Source organism: Suncus etruscus, chromosome 4 (assembly GCF_024139225.1).
Source record: "Suncus etruscus isolate mSunEtr1 chromosome 4, mSunEtr1.pri.cur, whole genome shotgun sequence".
NCBI classification, from domain to species: domain Eukaryota; kingdom Metazoa; phylum Chordata; class Mammalia; order Eulipotyphla; family Soricidae; genus Suncus; species Suncus etruscus.
In genome coordinates this window covers 79,183,376-79,203,909 of record NC_064851.1, presented here as the reverse complement: position 1 = coordinate 79,203,909, position 20,534 = coordinate 79,183,376, and the positions used below count along the sequence as shown (strand labels likewise).

Here is a 20,534-nt window from a genome sequence, read left to right as displayed (position 1 = left end):
GTTACTGGGCAGCTGTTGTTTAGGGATTATGGGAGGAAAAGCAAATGTAAAGGGATTACAGTGAGCTTAGTTGGGGTCAGTGGTTTCTGAACAAGTCTGTAGAGTCTATAGGACTCTGATAAAGAACTGAGATTTGCACCAGAGGTGCTGATTTTGTAGCCATTGTACCAAATGGCACCAACATTAATAAGAGATGTCTTCAGCCTGAAGTGATTGTAACAAGGAGTAACATTTTTGCATTACTTAGGAGAATAAAGTTTCCTTTTTTGGTTTGGGGGTCACATCTGGTGGCACTCAGGGGTTGTACCTGGCTCTGCACTCAAAAATTACTCCTGGCAGGCTTGGAGGATCAGATGGGATGCCAGAAATTAAACCCAGGTTGGCTGTGTGCAAGGCAAATATCCTACTTGCTGTGCTATCACTCTGGCCTCAGACATATGCTTTTAAAAAAAGAAAAAAGATTAAATTAATAAATTAATTTAATTACTTTATTTTGGTTTGAGGAAATTACACCTGGTGCTTGAGGGCTACTTCTGGCTCATTCCCAGTAGTGCTCAGGGAACAGCTGCTAGAGTATTGAACCCAGGGTTATCCCATGCAAAGAGTGCACCCCAACCTGCTAAATAGCTTCTTCCCTTTGGTTTATTTTTAAATCAAGGGGTGAGAGAGGACAAAAAAAATTTAGGTTAAATAAACCTTCATCCCATCACCTTCCAGCCCCATTAAGGGCTGAATTGCAACAGTAGATTATTCTTCTATTTGTATTGTTTTGTTTTGGGGTCATACCTGGTGTCCAGGACTTACTTACTCCCGACTCTGTACTCAGGAATCACTCCTGGTAGGCTAATGGAACCATATGGGATGCTGAGGTTTGAGCCTGAGTCAGAGGCCTGGAAGGCAAATGCCCTATCCACTATACTATTGCTCCATTCCTGGATAAAGTGGTTTATCTTTTGTTTTGTTTTGTTTTTGTGGTTTTTGGGTCACACCTGGCAGTGCTCAGGGGTTATTCCTGGCTCCAGGCTCAGAAATTGCTCCTGGCAGGCATGGGGGACCATATGGGACACCGGAATTCTAACCCTAACCAATGACCTCCTACATAAAAGGCAAACACCTTACCTCCATGCTATCTCTCCGGCCCCAAGTGGTTTACCTTTTATATTAAAGTAATTTTCTTTATTTGAATTCAGTGGTAAATATAATATTTTTAAATGGAGGAGGGAAGAGTTCCCAGAGGCACAAAGTGTCAGAGTTAGAGAAGTAAAAACCACAGCCCAGAACTGAACCTAGAAGGATAACACATTTAGGGAATTGGCAGGGGTGCCTATAAAGGTGAAGGAGAAGAGATGGAAGCATCAAGGCTGCCAAAGGACCAGCTTGGAAGAGATCAGGAAAGTACTGAGGGGTTTCAGCAGCAAGGGCCATGGTCCCTGGGATGATGTGGGCTCTATGATGAGTCAGGGAGACAATCTCAGAGGTAGAGGTGTCTGTCACAAGTAGTAGGAAAATTTACTCTGCAAAGGAGGCTCTTTAATAAAGAATCAGTCAGTGTTTTTGTGCATAGACCTCTGCCTGCTTCCCAGATGCATGCAGATGAATTTCAGACTGTGATCATAGACTTGGTATGAATGACTTTGAGATCTCAGAGATCTTTAATAGCTTCAGAGGCAAAAGTGCTGGCTTCTGCACCTTTCTAGGAGAGTGCTGAAACCCAGAGACCACGCAGGAGTCCCCCAGGGGGGTTCTATCCTACCCTGTGCCCTGCCCCCCTTCAGTCCTAAATGTGTGACTCAAAGGAAAGGCAGCCAGTTGGAGTATTGGTTTCACTGAGTTTCAATGAGCTTCATAGCCTTTGTTCTATTTTTAAAATACGAAGAAATGGATATAGCAAGAATGGGCTTTACCACAAAAGAAAATCCTTGGCGGTGGCTTTCATGGCAGTTTTTATGACTGCTGCTCCCTGTGGCAGTTGTGTCCCACCACTCCCTAGGCTGTGGACAGGTGTGGCTCTCAGCCAGCTTCTAGACAGGCACTTCCTGGCACTGCCCTCATAGGGACTGCATCCAAGAATACCTGTGTATTTTTTTCCAGTGTGCCCTGCTGTTCTTGGGAGCTCTCTATGGTCAGATGATGACTGTTCAGGACAATTTCCATTAACAGCTGCATGTCCACTAGCTTTCCAGGGGCCACCTTGAGGTTTAAGCCTACAGAGGCATAACTAAAACAAATAAAGCCTTCCCATTCATGGAGAATCCTTAAGAATAATTTCAGGGGGCCAGGCGGTGGCGCTGGAGGTAAGGTGCCTGCCTTGCCTGCGCTAGCCTAGGACGGACCGCGGTTCGATCCCCCGGCGTCCCATATGGTCCCCCAAGAAGCCAGGAGCAACTTCTGAGCGCATAGCCAGGAGTAACCCCTGAGCGTCACAGGGTGTGGCCCAAAACCCAAAAAAAAAAAAAAGAAAAAAAAAGAATAATTTCAGGGAAGAAGATAAAAATATGTTTTAAAAAATCTGTCCTGTCAACAGTCCATAAAAATCAGAGTATCATTTCTGGTTCCAACTCCTCCTTGAACATTTTAAGCTTTTTTGCATGTTTGTTTTGGAACTAAAGCTAGTGGTCCTGGGGCTACTCCAGGGTGCCTGGGAGTCATTCACAGTAGTTCTCTGGAGACCATGTGGTGTTGGGGATCAAAATCAGGTTTCCCAAATGCAAAGCATATACTCAGCCTGTTGAGCTGTCTCTTGACAATTGATGTTATTTGGGGGAGAGGCAGGGGAAGGGCACATCTTGCTATGCTCAGGGCTTACTCCTGGCTCTGTGCTTAGTGCTTACTCTTGGTGGGGCTTGGAGAGCAACATAGAAATCTGAGGATTGAACCTGGTTTGGAATCATAAAAGGCAACATCTTCACACCTGTGCCCTTGGTTAATTTTTTTAAACCATTCTTGTTTGCTGCTTTATTTTTAGAAACCTTACAACATGAGAGTTTGGGACCCATACAAAAGCAAACAAGATAGCTCTCACAATGAACCCCAAGAACTGTCAATCTCCCTCCCCAGCACATCACTCAGCAGCACTGTGCTGCCCCCTCCCCAGCACATCACCTCCAAATTATTTTGAATTAAATTTATAACTGATCTTCATGTTCTTAATATTTGTTTATATTCCCAGAGCCAGAGAAATAATAGTACAGTAGTTAGGGTTCTTCTTGCCTTGCATAGGGCTGATCTAGGTTCTTCTATTCCTGGCTTTGACCCCTGGCACCATTTATGATCTCTGAGTTTGCTCAGAGTGATTCCTGAGCACAGAGCCAGGAATAAGTACTGGGCACCTCAGGTGTAGCCCTCCCCTTAAACATTTTTTAATAAAGAGAAAAATTATTAGTCTGTATTCCCTATTAAAAATGAAAATGAAGGGAATGGAGCGATAGCACAATAGGCAGGGCATTTGCCTAGCACATGGCCAACTGAGGTTTGACCCCTGGCATCCCATATGCTCAATTTCAATTGCTCCTGAGTCTGCTAGGATGAATTTCTGAGTGCCATCGTGTGTGGCCCCAATTGTCTCCCAAAAGAAAATAGTAAAATTGCATACATAATAAGGGCAAGAAAATAATTAGAATAAATTGTCCCACTGGAAGAATTCTATTCCAGGCACAGATACTCAAAATGTCAAGGGTCACACTCCTGGGGCCTGTCAAGTAGGCAGATTGGCTGAAAGGAGTGGAGAGGGAAGGCAGATCTCCCAGGACACAGCTGGTCATGAGAGCTTCAGCTGAGTTTACAGCCAAGGCAGAAACCATTTGAGACCATCATTCTCTGTTGTAAATAGACAACTCAACTCACATGTGACACCAAATGCTCCACTTACCTTACAAATGACTCATCTCTGGATATTCAGAATCTGACCTATGGACTCAATAACATTGTCTTTTACAGTTTGCTTTCAGTTTTCTCTGCAGCAAATGGGGGTAACTATCTTACCTGAATATTAAATTCTACAGTGTCAGGGCTGTTACTCATAACTAGAAATGATTGTCCATCTTCCAGAAATGTTCTCCAGGGGAACAGCACAAATGCCAAAATAAAAACTAAGCAACAAACATAACAATGCTGTACTGTTTCCACATATACAATAGACTTCTACACAGGATAAAGATAGTTGTCTATAACCGCAAACACTGTTGAGTGGATTATTTGTGTAGGAGATACATCTTGATTTATAACCTTGAAGATTAAATGTAATCATCTTATTTGGGGCCAAAGATTTACCTCCCAAGTAGTGCTCAGAAAGCCTGGGGCCATTCTTGATGGTACTCTGACAACCAAAAAACAGGGCTCAATGCTAAGGTCTCACAGTATCATATCAACAGGGACCACTAAGCCCTCACTCAGTCAGGTTCAGGGACCTCTGAGAGATATTTCTGGCAATATTTGAAATTGGGATGGGACATACAGTGCCAGAAATCAGGCTCCTAAAGCTCTCCAGCTCTTCTTTTCCTGCCAACCTAAGTATCTACAAATGAAGGGTACTTAAGATTTCATTGTACGGTAAGCAGTTTCAAAAGATTATAACACCAATGGTGTTTTTTATTTGTAATAAAAAAGTAAACTTACTCAAATGTTCTCAAGAAGAGAAACCTTAAAATTTTGTCCTTTATCACATCATTGTGTTTCAATTTTTCATAACTACTTAAAACCAATATTACAACTCTGCATGTCAGTTTTCACATACTCCAATCACTCTCAAGACGTACTGCTTCCTCTATGTTATGGCACTACATTCACATTGGGTACAGTGGCCTGTCCATCAGATGCTGAGTTTATTCTTCCAGGACCTGTACTGGCCTTAAACAGTCCCTAGAGTTGAAATGGATTCAGTCAGTAGGGGAACTTGTACCTGAAACTAGATCTAGTAGTTACAGATATTCCTTGTCTTTTGAGTCTATGGGAATCAAAATATGGGCCAAGAATGACTGTCTTATAGCTAAGGAAGATAGAAATGTAAAATATTCGTGGAAGTGACTCTGGCATTACTTGATTTAGCTTTGTAATATAAAAGCATTTCATTGGAAGTTTTGAAGTCTAAATATCCAGACTTGGGGCTGGGGTGATAGTAGAGCAGTAGGGCCTTTGCCTTACATATGGCTGACCTGGGTTCAATCTCTAGCACTCTATATGATGGCCCCCCAAGCCCACCAGAAGTGTTCCCTGAGTGCAAAGCCAGAAGTAAGCCCTGTGTACTTGGGTGCGTAGTTCTCTTCGCCCCAAAAGATGCTGGCTTGCTTCTAAGGTGGTTTTTATAGGTACATTGACAAATTCCTCTCTTGAGTGTGAGTTGGATTCACTCTAATGACTAGATTACTACAGACATGATAACTGGCACTTCTCTGATTTTAGGTTATAAAAAGACTAGGTCTTTCACCTTGGGTTCTTCCTCTTTTTGCTTCCTGATTGTTTTCTCTGGGGAGGACTGTCAGCCATATTGGGAAAAACCCTGAGAAAGAAATCATGAAGAAGTTTGAATTACCAAATAAATAATAATCACAAATGGCATATTAGAACCTGTACTATTAATACATCTACTGAAGTGCAGAAAGAAACTTGTAAAGCATCAAACATATAGACTTAATAAGATGCTATCAACTAATTTATGGGTCAATAGAAAATAAAAGAATAAATTTTTAAAAATTTGGAGATTCCCTTTTTTTTTTTTTTGGTTTTTGGGCCACACCCTGTGATGCTCAGGGGTTACTCCTGGCTATGCGCTCAGAAGTTGCTCCTGGCTTCTTAGGGGACCATATGGGATGCCGGGGGATCGAACCGTGGTCCGTCCTAGGCTAGCGCAGGCAAGGCTTACCTTACCTCCAGCGCCACCGCCCGGCCCCATGGAGATTCCCTTTTTAAAGATTAAGCCACAACTACCTAGCTGAGCTATTCCTAGGCTTCTGATCATCAGAACATATAGTAAACAGAATGTTGCTTATTTTTTAATTCTGCAGTGTCATATAACTAATATAATAACCCTGGCTCTTAGACCCTGCATAACTATAATCTCTGGTTTCCTGGACCAGCTCTTCAGTTGCAAAAGGCAGGTCATTTGTTTGGTGTTAGGAATCAGAATTGCCAGGATTCAGTTCAACTCTATGATATATATTGAAACCAGAGACAAAGCTCAGTAGCTAATCCCATCTAGCAATTAGTTGGCCATTGTGATGATTTATAAGATTGTAGAGACCAAGTATTGTTTCTCTCTAACAGCTGTAAGCAGAGAAGCTGTTACCCCAATCAGCCTGCTGAGTAATTAATTAGAAGCTGTGTGAATGATGTGAATGTGAGTAGCCAACCAAGATTATATGCCTTAAAACTCTGAGGATCACTGCAGATTTTAAATCAAACAGAGACTAGATGACATGACCCCCTCTTTACCTCCCAAGATACACACATCATATGCAGGTATACAAATGTCTCTAGATACACCTGGGGGTTCTATGGATCAAGTGGCTGTGACTGGTTGAGCTGTGAAGCAAAAATGCTGAGAGAGTTTCCCAGAGGAGCAACCCATGGTACATGCCATCCATGACAGACTGGCAGGCAACAGCATTTCCAACTATCAGAAACGTTGTCCTGCCAACATATGGGAGGAGAAAGGGGAGATATCCTATTAAAAGCAGATGCTTCTGAGGCTAAATTCAATCCTTTCTTCAGAGTGATTGCAGCAACAGAACATTTATAGGTCTCAACAGATTCTTGCTCATCCCCCTTGGCCCTCACCCCCTTTCTTTAATTGGTGTCCTGTGATTTCATGAGTCAATAGCTTTGGGGGAAAGGGAGCACACAAGACTGGCATCATTCCATAGAATGTTCTACGATATGTAAAAGTTTTATGGTTCACCGTCTAATGGAGGAACCAGCATTCATGACCCCATTGAGCACAATTGAACCACTATGATTGAATAACTGAATTTTTGATCTCTTGGAAAAAGTAGCCCATTCCTAGACCTGTGTTGAGAGGTCCTAACTGATGGTGCTCAAGGAACCATTGAGAGTGCTAGAGATCAAACCAGGGTTGTGATTTCATCACAATCCTAAACATAAGCAAGTACATTAACCTTTGTACTGTGTCTCTAGCTCTTTCTTTTCTTTATTTGGATAGAGGCACACCCAACAATGCTCAGGACTTATTCTTAGTTATGCATTTAGGAATCACTCCTATCAGGCTCAAGGAACCTTATGGGATGGTCTATATAGATTATATGAGGTTGAATACAGGTTGGTTACATGCAAGGCAAATGACCTTTCTGCTGTAGGTTCTGGCTCTGGTTCCTAGGACGCTGAATTTTCTATCTTTGTGTGTGTGTGTGTGTGTGTGTGTGTGTGTGTGTGTGTGTATGTTTTGGGTCACACCCGGCAGTGCTCAGGGGTTAGTCCTGGCTCCATGCTCAGAAATTGCTCCTGGCAGGCACGGGGGACCATATGGGACGCTGGGATTCGAACCGATGACCTTTCGCATGAAAGGCAAACACCTTACCTCCAATGCTATCTCTCCAGCCCCTGAATTTTCTATCTTAATTCGTCTTTATCAAATGAATGTAAACTCAGATGAAATGAAATAGTCACATGAGGTTACCATATTAGATAATCCAACACTAGTTTTATTTAATTTTTGACTTTCCCTCTCGATTTTTACTAAGCCTCCAAACTCTGCAATACTGTATATGCAATAATATATATCATATACATATGATAGTTTCATGTATATGGTATTCTTTTTTTTTTTTTTTTTTTTTTTTTTTGGTTTTTGGGTCACACCTGGCAGTGCTCAGGGGTTATTCCTGGCTCCAGGCTCAGAAATTGCTCCTGGCAGGCACAGGGGACCATATGGGGCGCCAGGATTCGAACCGATGACCTCCTGCATGAAAGGCAAATGCCTTACCTCCATGCTATCTCTCCGGCCCCTTGTATATGGTATTCTAATACCACCAATGTCTCAAGGTCATTTCCCACTAACCGTGTTCTCTAGGTAAACTGATTCTTTTTTTTTATTACATACTGTTAAATTTTTTTTTATTTTAATTATGACAACAAAGATGCAAAGAAAGAGGACAGGGTAAAGTTACAGTGGAAGCACAATCACCCATAAATAAATTCTCGGTAGTCCCATCGATGATATCCAGTGATTCTTAAGGCAACCTCTCAGATGATGTTGTCTTTGACCATTTGTTATCTCCTTACTATATTTCTTTATATGCTACAAGGGAGGTTATTCTGTATTTGCCCTTCTTCTATTGACTTCATTTAGTATGAGTCCTCTGGCTCCATCCAAAGGTATTGACTATTGATTTGTTGGGTTTTTTTTTAAAACTATTCTTATTTATATTTTGTGCTATGGATAACCCAAGGTATCATATATACAAGGTATGTGCTGTACAACTAGGTTAAATCTCAGGTCCAGAACTGGTTAAGACCAATAGGTAGGGTCACAATGTATGTATCTTGATACATAACTTTTATTTAAAACTTTTTGCTTGTTTTCAGGTCATTACTGGCTATCAGGGCTCACTCTTGACTCTGCACTCAATTATCACTCTGGTGGTACTCAGTGCACCATATAGAAATTGAACCTTGTTGGCGATGTGCAAACCAGATGCTCTTCCTACTGTACTCTCTCCAACCTCTGAAGCCAGTATTTTTAATTACTTTTTAAGATTTATACACTGTGGTTACAAGGTTATTTATAACAGTTTTATTCACAGATAAAATTGTTCATGATTAAGTTACAGTCATACAATGTACAACATTCACTAGTGCACTTTTCTAGCCATCAATGTCCCCATTTTCTCTCTCACTCTCCCCAATTCCCTCTCACATTCCTGTCGCTAGGACATACATTTTCTTTTCTCTCTCTTATTTTTTCCCTTTTAGACACTTTGATTTGCAGGATAGTGCACATTTCTCACAACCAATGTCCCCAGTTTCCCTCCTACCCACCCTGCCCTACCTTCCTCTGGGCAGGCATTTTACTTCTCTTTGTCTCTCTTTTCTTTTTTGAAACTCAGGTTTGCACTATTGTTAATGCAGAGATGTCATGCATATCACTTTATCCCCATTAAACACCCAGTTTTTGTCCAGCATGATCAGTTCCAACTTTTGTCATCTAGACTCTTTTCTACTCTAACTCCACTATCTGCTCTTTGTCCTACCATGGACTGGTCCTTCTGAACCTCATTTCTCTTTTCTCTGGATATTATTACCATACTGTCTTTTATTTTCTTATATACCACAAATGAATGAGATTATTCTATGTTTATCCCTCTTTCTCTAATTTCACTCAGCATAATACTCTCCATATCCATCCATGTATAAGTGAATTTCATGACTTCATTTTTTCTAATACTGCATTATATTCCATAATATAGAACTGCCATGGTTTCTTTACCTGCTCATCTGTTGACGAGCATCTGGGTTCCTTCCAGATACTGGCTATTCTAAATAATGCTGTGATGAACATAGGAGTGCAGAGGGCATTTTTGTATTGTGTTTTGTGTTTGTCGGGTATATCTTTAGGAGTCATATTGCTGAATCATATGGAAGCTTAATTTCTAGTTTTTTTTTGAAGAATATACATATTGTTTTCCAGAAATACTGTACTATATGGCATCTTTACTTGCATCCATGCCAGCACTGGTTGTTCTTGTTATTTGTGATATGTGCCAATTTCTGTGGTGTGAGATAAAACCTCATTGTTGTTTTGATTTGAGTCTCTGAAGATTAGAGATGTGGAACATTTTTTCATGTGCTTTTTTGTATTTCTTCTTTAAGGAAATGTTTGTTCATTTCTTCTCCACATTTTTGATGGGTTAGATGCTTTGCTTTCTTGTTACTAAATTCTCTTAGTGTCTTGTATGTTAACCCCTTATCTGATTGGTATTAGGTCAATAGTTTCTCCTATTCCATGAGTAGTCTTTGTATCCTAGTCACTTTTTCCTTTGAAGTGAAGAATTCTCATTTTAATGTAAATTCATTTGTTTATCTTTTCTTCTACTTGCTTGGACAGTGGTGTTTTCTCCTTGAAGATGCCTTTAGCTTCATTGCCATGAAGTTTTTTTCCTACATTTTCCTCTATGTACCTTATAGATTCAGATCTAATATTAAGGTCTTTAATCCATTTTGATTTGACCTTTATGCATGGTTTTAAAGAGAGGTCTGAGTTCACTTTTTTTTTTAACTCAACACCACTTGTTGAAGAGGCTCCACTTTGTTTTGTTTTTGTTTGTTTGTTTGTTTGTTTTTGTGGTTTTTGGGTCACACCTGGAAGTGCTCAGGGGTTATTTATGGCTCCAGGCTCAGAAATTGCTCCTGGCAGGCATAAGGGAACCATATGGGATGCCGGGATTCGAACCAATGATCTCCTGCATGAAAGGCAAATGCCTTACCTCCATGCTATCTCTCCGGCCCCAAAGAGGCTCCACTTTGTATTTATTGACCCTTAATCAACAATTAATTAATTGTATATCTGGAGGTCAGTCTCTGAATACTCAAGTCTATTCCATTGATATGAGGTTTGTCTTTATTCTAATACCATGCTATTTTAATGACCATTACGTTAGAGTACAATTTAAAGTTGGGAAATTAATCCCCCCTACCTTCTTTTTCCTAAGGATTTCTTTAGTTATCTGTGGGCATTTATTGTTCCAAAGGAATTTCAGAGTGTTTGACCCACTTCTTTGAAAAAATATTATGGGTTTCCTTAAAGAGATTGAATTAAAGTTGCACAATATTTTGTGAAGTATTGCCATTTTAATGATGTTATTCCTCCCAATTCATGAGCATGGTATAAGTCTCCATTTATTTGTGTCCTTTTTTACTTCTTAAAGCAGTGTTTTTTAGTTTTCTTTGTTTATGTTTTTTTTTATCTTCTTAGTTAAGTTGACTCCAAGGTACTTGATTTTCTGAGGCACAATTGTGAATGGGATTGTTTTATAATGTTTCTTCTTTTTTATTATTTGTACATAAAAACACATGGAATCTGTATGTTAGTTTTGTAGTCTGCCTTTACTATACAAATATATTGTTTTTAGAAGCTTTTTATAGTCTTTAATATTTTCTAAATATAGTATCATGTCATCTGTAAACGGTGAGACCTTGACTTTTTTCTTTCCTACCTAGATGCCATTGATATCTTTTTCTTGCCTGATTGCTGTGACAAATACTTCCAGTACTGTGTTGAATAGAAGTGGTAAGAGGGAGCAACCTTTTCTTGCGCCAGATATTAGAGGAAAGGCTTTTTTTTTTCCCCATTGAGTATAATGACTGCTATGATCTTGTGGTAAATGGTCTTGACTATATTAAGAAAAGTTCCTTCCATTCCCATCTTGTTGAGAGTTTTAATCATGAACATGTGTTGAACTTTGTGAAATGCTTTCTCTGTACCTATTGACATGATCATATGATTTTTATTTTTTGTTGATATAATGTATTACATTGACTTGTTTATGTTAAACCATCCTTGCATCTCTGGAATGAATCCTACTTGGTTGTGGTGTATGACCTTTTTGATGAGACATTGGGTCTTATTTGTCTAAAGTCAATTTTCAAATTGAATAATGAGGAATTGTAATTTAAAATAGAAAGGATTTAGTTTTGTTTTGAAAAACATCTGGCTTTGCATATCAAGAGCCAAAACTCCTGAAGACTAGAGTATAAAACTTATCTTATAAGTCTTAGAGAAGGAAATATATATGGTAAATTATAACTATATTCTTGCCCCAAAGGAGTATTAGAGCTTAGCAAGCAAGGCAATAATGATTAAAGAATTCAGATTTAATGGATATCTAAGAAATACATTGACAAGAGCAGGAGAGCCCCACAGCAAAGCACATGTTTTGCATGTGAGCTATCTGATTTCAATTCTCAGTACTTTATGGTCCCTTAACTACTGGCTGTATCTCCTGACGTGGAGCAGGGAATAGCCCTTGAGCACCACTGAGTATGAAGAGGAGAGGAAGAGATTTAAAGGGAGGTAAGGGGAGGTGAAGGAAAGTGATAGGAAGGAAGGGGAGGAGTTCAGAGGAGAGAGGAGAGGAGAGAGAAAAAAAAGAGAAAGTTCCAGACAGTAAGTTTGGGGGGCTATCTCAAAAAAATGCCTATTGCCTTGCTCTTTCATTGTTGTGGCTCAGCTCTGGAATAAATCATACAGCACAAAAAAGGTGAGTAAAATTCAAGGCAATGTCAGTACTGCTGCTCACAAGGCCTCCAAATATGGATAAGCAGACAGTTCTAGTTGGGCGGGGGTAGGTGGGTGGGGGGGAAGGACCTGGGTGTGTGAGCATGACAAGGGAGCATCAGCATGGTTCCAGGGAGCAATGAGAACTGGGGCTGAACTAGATAACCCACAATGGAGACAAAAGAGACTCATGCTCCCTGACTATAGGACAACATATAAGCACCCCAAGAACGAAGATCAACTGTGACAGAAATGAAGATACATGTCAGGCTTCAAATCAAGGTCTTATGTTTTTACATTGAAAGCTGATGAAATCCAGGACTTAAATGGTCCACACTAAGTCTCCCCATCTGCTCCCATAGTTCTTTGTCTTCTAGTCCTGTCTTGATCAAAGGGACCAAGTGAACCACCAGCTTATCCCCAAATAGTTGCTTTAGATCTTTGGAAGGTCACAAAAGTATTCAAGGGAATCAACTACATCTTCCTGTGGGGATAGGAAACACTGAACCTATGTGATATTACAAAAACTGCCTCCCAGCCTGCAGTAGTTCACTTTGTTCCCCAGCACAGCTCCTCTGTAACTGGATGTGTGGGTTGTGTTCTGCCCTGGGATCTGGACCTGGGTGTGTGTGACTCACGCATTGCCTTTGATGTCATCTGTTGAGTGTTTCATTGTCACATGTTTTAACATTCTCCAAATCCTCAGGTGGATGTCCTTCCTCCCCCAGAGGATGCAAAGGAGAAAATAAAAACAAAAGAAGGATAGCGCTGAATGTATGCAATGTAAGGCACTAAATTAAACAAAAACAGGACACGCACAAAAAAACAAGGCATAACCTTAAATTCACTGATCTAAATCGCAAAGTGATACTTCAACAGTCTTGTTTTTCATTTATTTTAGTTTGTTTCTGTTTGGGGCTGCACTTGGTGATTCAGTGCTTGGAAATAGCTCCTACAGGTGACAGAGATTGAACATGGGCCTTCTGTCTGCAAAGGATGCACTCAGCCCATGGCTCTCTTTTGGGCCCCACCTATACCTCTTCTATGCACTCTGAGGGTGTACTATCATCTTAAAGCAATGGTATCAAAGAGCAGAATATTCTAATTCTGCATTTCACTTCAGTCCAGACCACGAGCACAGAAGCACTGTGCTTCCTATATATATATTCAAGCTTCACACTTTTCCTCTCATTTTCTTCCTCTCACTCCAACTCATGATGTTTTTCACTCAGCTTCTGGACCCTGCTCTGTTCATAGGTGACTTGTTCAATCCTTAATAGTATTACTTACATTAAAACAGTGATTTATAGCCATGAAAGTGAAAGTTAGCAATCTTGGGAGAGAGGGTAGGTCAAGTCCTAGCCTTTATGAAGCCATACCTACGGCAACTATTATCCATAATTAGCCTGCTTTGCCAGTGGCCCTGTTTCACCAAAATCCTCAAAGTCTCTTTGGAGAGATAGCAATCTGACCAAAACTTCAGACATCCTACTATTTGGGCTGACATCACCAGGACTAATCCTTACCTTATCCTGCTCTGGAAGCCCTGCTAGACAAAAACACACCCCACAAAAAGCCACATTATCAGCAATAGTGTTTTATATTTTTAGAGCATGAGGCTGCATTTGTGGTCGTACGACAACTATATGTATCTTTAATACGGTCATCCCCATAGTAGCACACCAATTTAGACACCGATGTGCTTCTGAAACCACCTAATGTTTCGAAACAAAAGAATTAACAGAAGAATTAACTAGCAACAATAGTTTACTAAACCATCTGACAATGACTTAATGACTTTATTGTGAAATACAATAATTCTCACAAATTTTCTTGTTGCTATACTATTGGGGGGGGTTGGGTCATACCTGGTGTTGCTCAGGGGTTACTCCTGGCTCTGCGCTCAGAAATTGTTCCTGGCAGGCACAGGGATATGGGATGCCAGGATTTGTCAGGCCATGCATAGGCATCTTCATTAAAGGGACGATTCAGTAGGCCAGTCAGATGAATTTTATTCCTGAAGCGAATAGCTCGTTCATCCCAATAAATGTTTGATCAGGAAGCCCACTGAAGATGCTTTGCCCCTATGTGGATCAATGGCAATATTTCTGAGATTCATGTTATGGTACTGACATTATTCCCTTCATATTATTTGGCTTATTTCTCCCTTGTAAATTTATAGGCTGAAATATGGCCTCAATCAAATTCTTTTGTTCAGAGAATTCTCAGCACCAAAAATGAAACTAAGACAAGTTTCTTTTCTCTCTGTCAGCCCTATTTACACCTTAACGCTAAATCAGGAACGCAGTTCTGAGTCTCTGAAGCTCCTAGACAGGCACAAATTTTACATTTCTTTGACCTAGCTCTCTGCTAACTCAAAATAACTAACAAACAGCTTTTCCCTGCTAGCCTGTAGAGCAGGGGTCTCAAACTTAATTTACCTGGGGGCCGAAGGAGGCAAAGTCGGGGTGAGGCAGGGCCGCATAAGGGATTTCACTTACCGAGTATTCATAATAAAAAATCGCATTAGTAAGAAAAAAATCGCAAAAAATCACATTAAACATTTGCATACCCTGAACGGAACTGCTCGGGTTTTGCGAATGTTTGATGCGATTTTTTCTTACTAATGCGATTTTTATTGCGATTATTCGGTAAGCGAATAATCGCGAATACTGTGATATTTGAAGGGCGGCCGCGGGCCACAAATTGTTGTACGTAGGGCCGCAAACGGCCCGCAGGTCGAGAGTTTGAGACCCCTGCTGGAGAGCCTGCTATCCGGGGACAGCTCTCTAATAGCAGCCACCTTTTCTTTTACTATTCTCCTTTCTAACACAGGACTTTCTAGATAAGATCCTTTCCACCTGATCCTAGCCAGTCATAATTGTTATGCAAATACTAACAGGCCTACTGTTAATATTTCTGTTTTCCCTATACTTCTGCCTTTTGTCAATGCAGAAATTCCTTTCATGCCTAAAACTGTGGTTTTGCCCTATATATACTCCCAGTATGGAGATTAAATTTTGTCACATGTTTGCCAGTACGTGTGTCCCCATACATCGTGAAGTCTCATCATTTCTTCAATGTTATTTCCACCGGTCAGTTCATGTTTTTATCCACTCCCCTGAAGTTGGATTCATTGAAGTCCAGCTGGCATTGCCAACTGAAGCTGCCGGCAACAGGGCTTCGAACCAGGATCTGTCTTGGGTTTGCCGCGTGCAAGGCAAACACTTTACACTGTGCTATCTCTCCTGCCCCTTGCTATACTATTTTTTCTTCTTTTCTTTTTATAATATAATTTTGCTCCCACTTACCTGGAACAAATGTATTATAACCACTTATGTCAACTGTTGATACATGGCTTTTAAATGAATCACAATAAAAATAGTGTGTTTGGGTTGGAGAGATAAGACTGCCTTGCATGCAGCCAAGCTGGGTTCCATCACTGGCATCCCAGGTGGTCCCCTGAACACCTCCAGGAGTAATTCCTGAGTGCAGAGCCTAGAGTAAACCCTGAGCATCACCAAAACAAAACAAAACAAATAAACAAAAAAACTGAAAATAAAATTTGTGTTCTGTTTACAGGGCAGCACTGTGGAATCAAACTATCTAAATAGAAGTTTTGCTGCAATCATTGTCTTACCCTGGGAATGTTACATAGCTTGTCTGAACATATAATCCCTCATCTGTAAAAATGGTAAAAAATTATTCCTAGTCCATGGAGTTAACAAATGGGAAGAACTCAACCAAAGCAAATTCCCTCCTTTTCTCACTTTTTTTTTTTTTTTTTGGTTTTGGGGTCATTCCCGGTGGCTTTTAGGAGTTTCTGCTCTCATAAATCGCCCCTGGCAGGTTCGGGGGACGATATAAATTTTAGACCCATCCTAGATCAGCAGCATGCAAAACAAATACCCTACTGCTGTGTTTTCGCTCCAGTCCTATCACTCAGTTCTTATTATTCTAGTTTTTGAAAAAGAATGGTTGGGGGAGGTTGATGAGACTTGACCTTTTATTTTTCTCAAAGTGTTGGGGTACAACTGTCTTTTTCATCAAGCTTTTTGAAATACGAAATAAAAAGAGTCATGAGACCTGGTGTTCCCCCAGTAGGACCCTCTTGTTGGTAAACCCTGGCCCATACCTTCTTCAGAGCTGGGTCTCAGCAGACTAGCTTGCTATCTGCACGCCAAATACAGGAGACTTGTTATCTTCTGACTAAACAGAGAGGTTGATTAGCGTTATAGTACCACCCAACTATTTACCTAAATGCAAATGAATAATTAACCTACTATGACACATTAACTTTATTCCACAAATCTCTTGACCTAGCTAATAAATAACAGAAACTGGCAAATAAATAGCGGGGGAACTGTACAAAAAGCTCTTTTTCCTCCTGCCTCAGGTCCGTGAAGAGTTTCAGAGTTCCCTTTTATTTCTCCACACCATTGCCTGGCACTCAGCCTGAGGTCTGAGTCAAACATACCTAGGTTCTCCTTCTGCTCTGCTGTGGACTAGCTAAAAAATCCCAACACAAAACCCTAAAGAACTTTTTAAGTAGGAGATGGGGGGGGGGGGGCTGAAGAAACAGCACAGTGAACTAAGAGAGACAAGCTGGACACCTGGGTTTGATTCCCCAGCACTCCATGTGGTCCCCAGAGCCCCACCAGGAATGATTCCTGAGCACAGAGAGCCAAGAGTAAGCTTTGAGCATTACCAGGTGTGCTCCCCCCAAAAAGTAAGGAGGCCAGAAATAATTCAGGGGATGAATGACCGTGCACATGCTGCTTCCTGCAGCACTCTGTGCTTTCCTCTGAGTTCATTTGCAAATGCAATAGTAGCATTTCACACCTGCATATGTGTGTGTGCATGCCATGACAAGGAAAGCCCCGGGGAAAGGGAAAGGAGCCCTTAGAAGAACAGCAAGATGAGTATTGTAGGTGGATTCCAGAAATGACTTCTGGGGCCTGGGAGAGAGCCCTGGGTTTGATGCCTGGTACTATTTATTCCCCTGCTCATTGTAGTATGAGATCTTCCACCCCCTGCAAGTAGTGAGTGAGAGAAACTTAGGAGCCCAAACTGTGACCTGAAAACCAAGAACCACAGGGCTAAAGGGACTTCTGGAAGAGAGCTCTGCTCCTCCCTCCCTACCTCCCTTCCTCTTTCCTTCTCTCTCTGTTTCTTCTTTCCTTCTCTCTGTTTCTTCTTTCTTTCTTTCTTTCTTTCTTTCTTTCTTTCTTTCTTTCTTTCTTTCTTTCTTTCTTTCTTTCTTTCTTTCTTTCTTTCTTTCTTTCTTTCTTTCTTTCTTTCTTTCTTTCTTTCTTTCTTTCTTTCTTTCTTTCTTTTCTTTCTTTCTTTCTTTCTTTCTTTCTTTCTTTCTTTCTTTCTTTCTTTCTTTCTTTCTTTCTTTCTTTCTTTCTTTCTTTCTTTCTTCATCTTCTTCCTTCCTTTCTTTTCCCTCTTTCTTTTCCTTTTTTTAAAATAAATAATTTCATTGGATCACCATGAGATTACAAGTATAAAGTTGTTCATAATTGAGTTTCAGTCATAAAATGTATAACATCCTTCACCAGTGCACATTTCCTGCCACTACTTTCCCCAATTTGCCTCCCATTATTCCCTGCTCTTTCTACTGCCTGCTTCTGTTACACACAGTTTTCTTTCCTCTCTTCCATATTTCTTTTCTTTATAGATACTCTGGTTTGCAATATTATTACTGAAGGGGTATTATGCATATCATTTTATCTCCTCTCATCACTCAGTTCTTGCTCAGGGTAATTCTGTTTCCTAGCCTATGCAAATTCCAAATATGGTCTCACCTCTGGCTTCAGAGTCCAGAAGGCTAAGGAGTTGCTCTTGTGAAGATTAATTAGTTAGACCTTTCACATCCTGTAAGTCACAGTTCTGGAATTCTGTTTGTCAAGAAAATGAAAACATTTTAGTCTGCTGATAGCCCTGTTGAATTACATTATAAATCCAGAGTCTCTCTTAGGGGGTCCTCAGGCTTCCCTCCTCCCTCCATACTCCAGGGGGGAGGTACATGGGGAGGAGGCCAGGCAGATATCTGGCTTCTGGTTTCCTCTTTGATTCTGGAGGCCAGCTCTTGCCAGGTATAGGGTTTGGGGAGGCCCCATGCTGAAGGCCTTCTCTCTAGTCTGGGGAGTGCTGGGAGGCTTGGCTGGCCCCCAGCCATCCCCCTCTTTCTCCCCTGGACTCCAGGTCTTGCCTGGGTGCTGGCCCAGATGGCCAGAAGTGGGTTCAGGTGGACTCTTAGGGGTCCTCAGGCTTCCCCCTCCCTCTGTACTCCAGGGCAGAGGTGCACGGAAAGGATGGTGGGCAGATATCTGACTTCTGGTTTCCTCTTTGATTCTGGAGGCCAGCTCTTTCAAGGTATGGGGTTTGGGGAGGCCCCATGACAGAGACCTTCTCCCTAGCCTGGGGAGTGCTGGGAAGCTGGCAGGCCCCCAGCCTTCCCCTTCTTTCTACCCTGGACTCCAGGCCTTCCCTGGGTGCAGGCCCTGATGGCCAGAAGTGGGTTCAGGTAGACTCTTAAGGGTCCTCAGGCTTCCCCCCACCCTCCGTACTCCAGGGGGGAGGTGCATGGGGAGGAGGGCGGGCAGATATGTGGCTCCCAGTTTCCTCTTTGATTCTGGAGGCCAGCTCTTTCAAGGTATGGGGTTTGGGAAGGCCCCATGCCAGAGGCCTTCTCCCTAGCCTGGGGAGTGCTGGGAAGCTTGGCAGGCCCTCAGCCGTCCCCCTCTTTCTCCCCTGGGTTCAGGCCTTCCCTGGGTGCCGGCTCAGATGGCCAGAAGTGGGTTCAGGTGGACTCTTAGGGGTCCTCAGGCTTCCCCCCACCCTCCGTACTCCAGGGGGGAGGTGTATGGGGAGGAGGGTGGGCAGATATCTGGCTTCCAGTTTCCCCTTTGATTCTGGAGGTCAGCTCTTGACAGGTATGGGGTTTGGGGAGGTCCCATGCCGGAGGCCTTCTCCCTAGCCTGGGGAGTGCTGGGAGGCTTGGCAGACCCCCAGCCATCCCCCTCTTTTTCCCCTGGATTCCAGGCCTTCCCTGAGCACCGGTCCAGGTGGACACTATAGGGGTTATCAGGCTTTCCCCCTACCTCTCCCTACACTAATGGGAGGAGGGTGGGCTTTATGGTTTATGTTGGGACAGTCACTGGAAATTTTAAGAAAAAAATAAAATAAATCTAGAGTCTCCTGTTTCTCTAGAGAAGAAAATGTGAGGGAAGAATGCATGCTACACACACACACACACACACACACACACACACACACACACACACACACAAATAGGAACTTCACTAATATTGACAATTTGGGGTAAGCAGAGACCCTCAGTCTGGCCTATTCTTTTCCCATAAAAAAGTTAATTACCCTAGAATAATTGTCTTGTAATTCAAATTAAGTTTTGCATCGGCTATGAAGAATTGATCCAATAAGCATGTCTTATATAGAGAATTTTTAATTTCTATAAGCCAGAGAGAAGTGTGCTTATTTATAAACTTAACTCAGCCAATTCCATTGATTCAGAAAATTCTCCTCATTTGAAAGGCACATAAATCTCTTAGGGATCCAAGACAGTCCAGGGGTTAAGGCTCTTTCCTCGAACTTGCTAACTCCAGTCATATCCTAGGCCACCAAAAGTGTCCCCATGATCCTCGCCAACAGTGATCCATGAACTCAAAGCCAGGAGTAAGCTCTGGCTGAGCACAGCCTGGTAGGTCCAAAAACAACAAACAAAACGAAAGAATCTCTTAGAAAATCATGTGAGAAAGTGTAACTAACAACGATTCCCCTTAAACCCGGGGTAACACTGAAAGCAGTGATTATTATGCACAGCAATCAGTAACAGGATTAAATCATATTCAGTACCAGTGAGAATGTTCTCTGGCAATTAGGCATCCACACTCGATGGCAGGACGTGGAGAGTGATCGGATCAGGTTGCCCTGACTATTTTAAGTTCTAGTCTTGTCAAGAACGGCCTCCTTTGGTCCCTCTGAGACCCTGCAGAAGGGAACACACTGACCCGACAGGCGCTTCAGCCTTACCAGAGGCAATGCCTAAATGCAGCATCAAACTGCAAAAGCAGGATCTGGACCACCGCAGTGGAATCCCGGGGGTGGGGTGGGGGTGGGGGGCCTGCAGGCTGTCAATTATTTTCTGTAGCTCTTGAAGCTCAGCCCCTTCAAGGAAAGAGAAGATTTGGGGGGTGGGGGTGGTCAGATGTCATGAAATAAAGGCTATTAAGGAACTCGTAGAACCAACATTTCACCTCCAAAGTGAACCTTTGACCTAGATGGG

General features: G+C 41.8%; 1 protein-coding gene and 1 pseudogene across 1 annotated transcript in view; one reads left to right on the top strand and one right to left on the bottom strand.

Annotated features, from left to right (window-relative positions):
- LOC126007117 (coiled-coil domain-containing protein 162-like) overlaps window positions 1-5,481 on the bottom strand; it is a 50,436-nt pseudogene extending 44,955 nt beyond the window's left edge.
- The window catches only part of SESN1 (sestrin 1), a 595,113-nt gene that overhangs the window by 243,713 nt on the left and 330,866 nt on the right, over window positions 1-20,534 (top strand). The window lies entirely within an intron of this gene.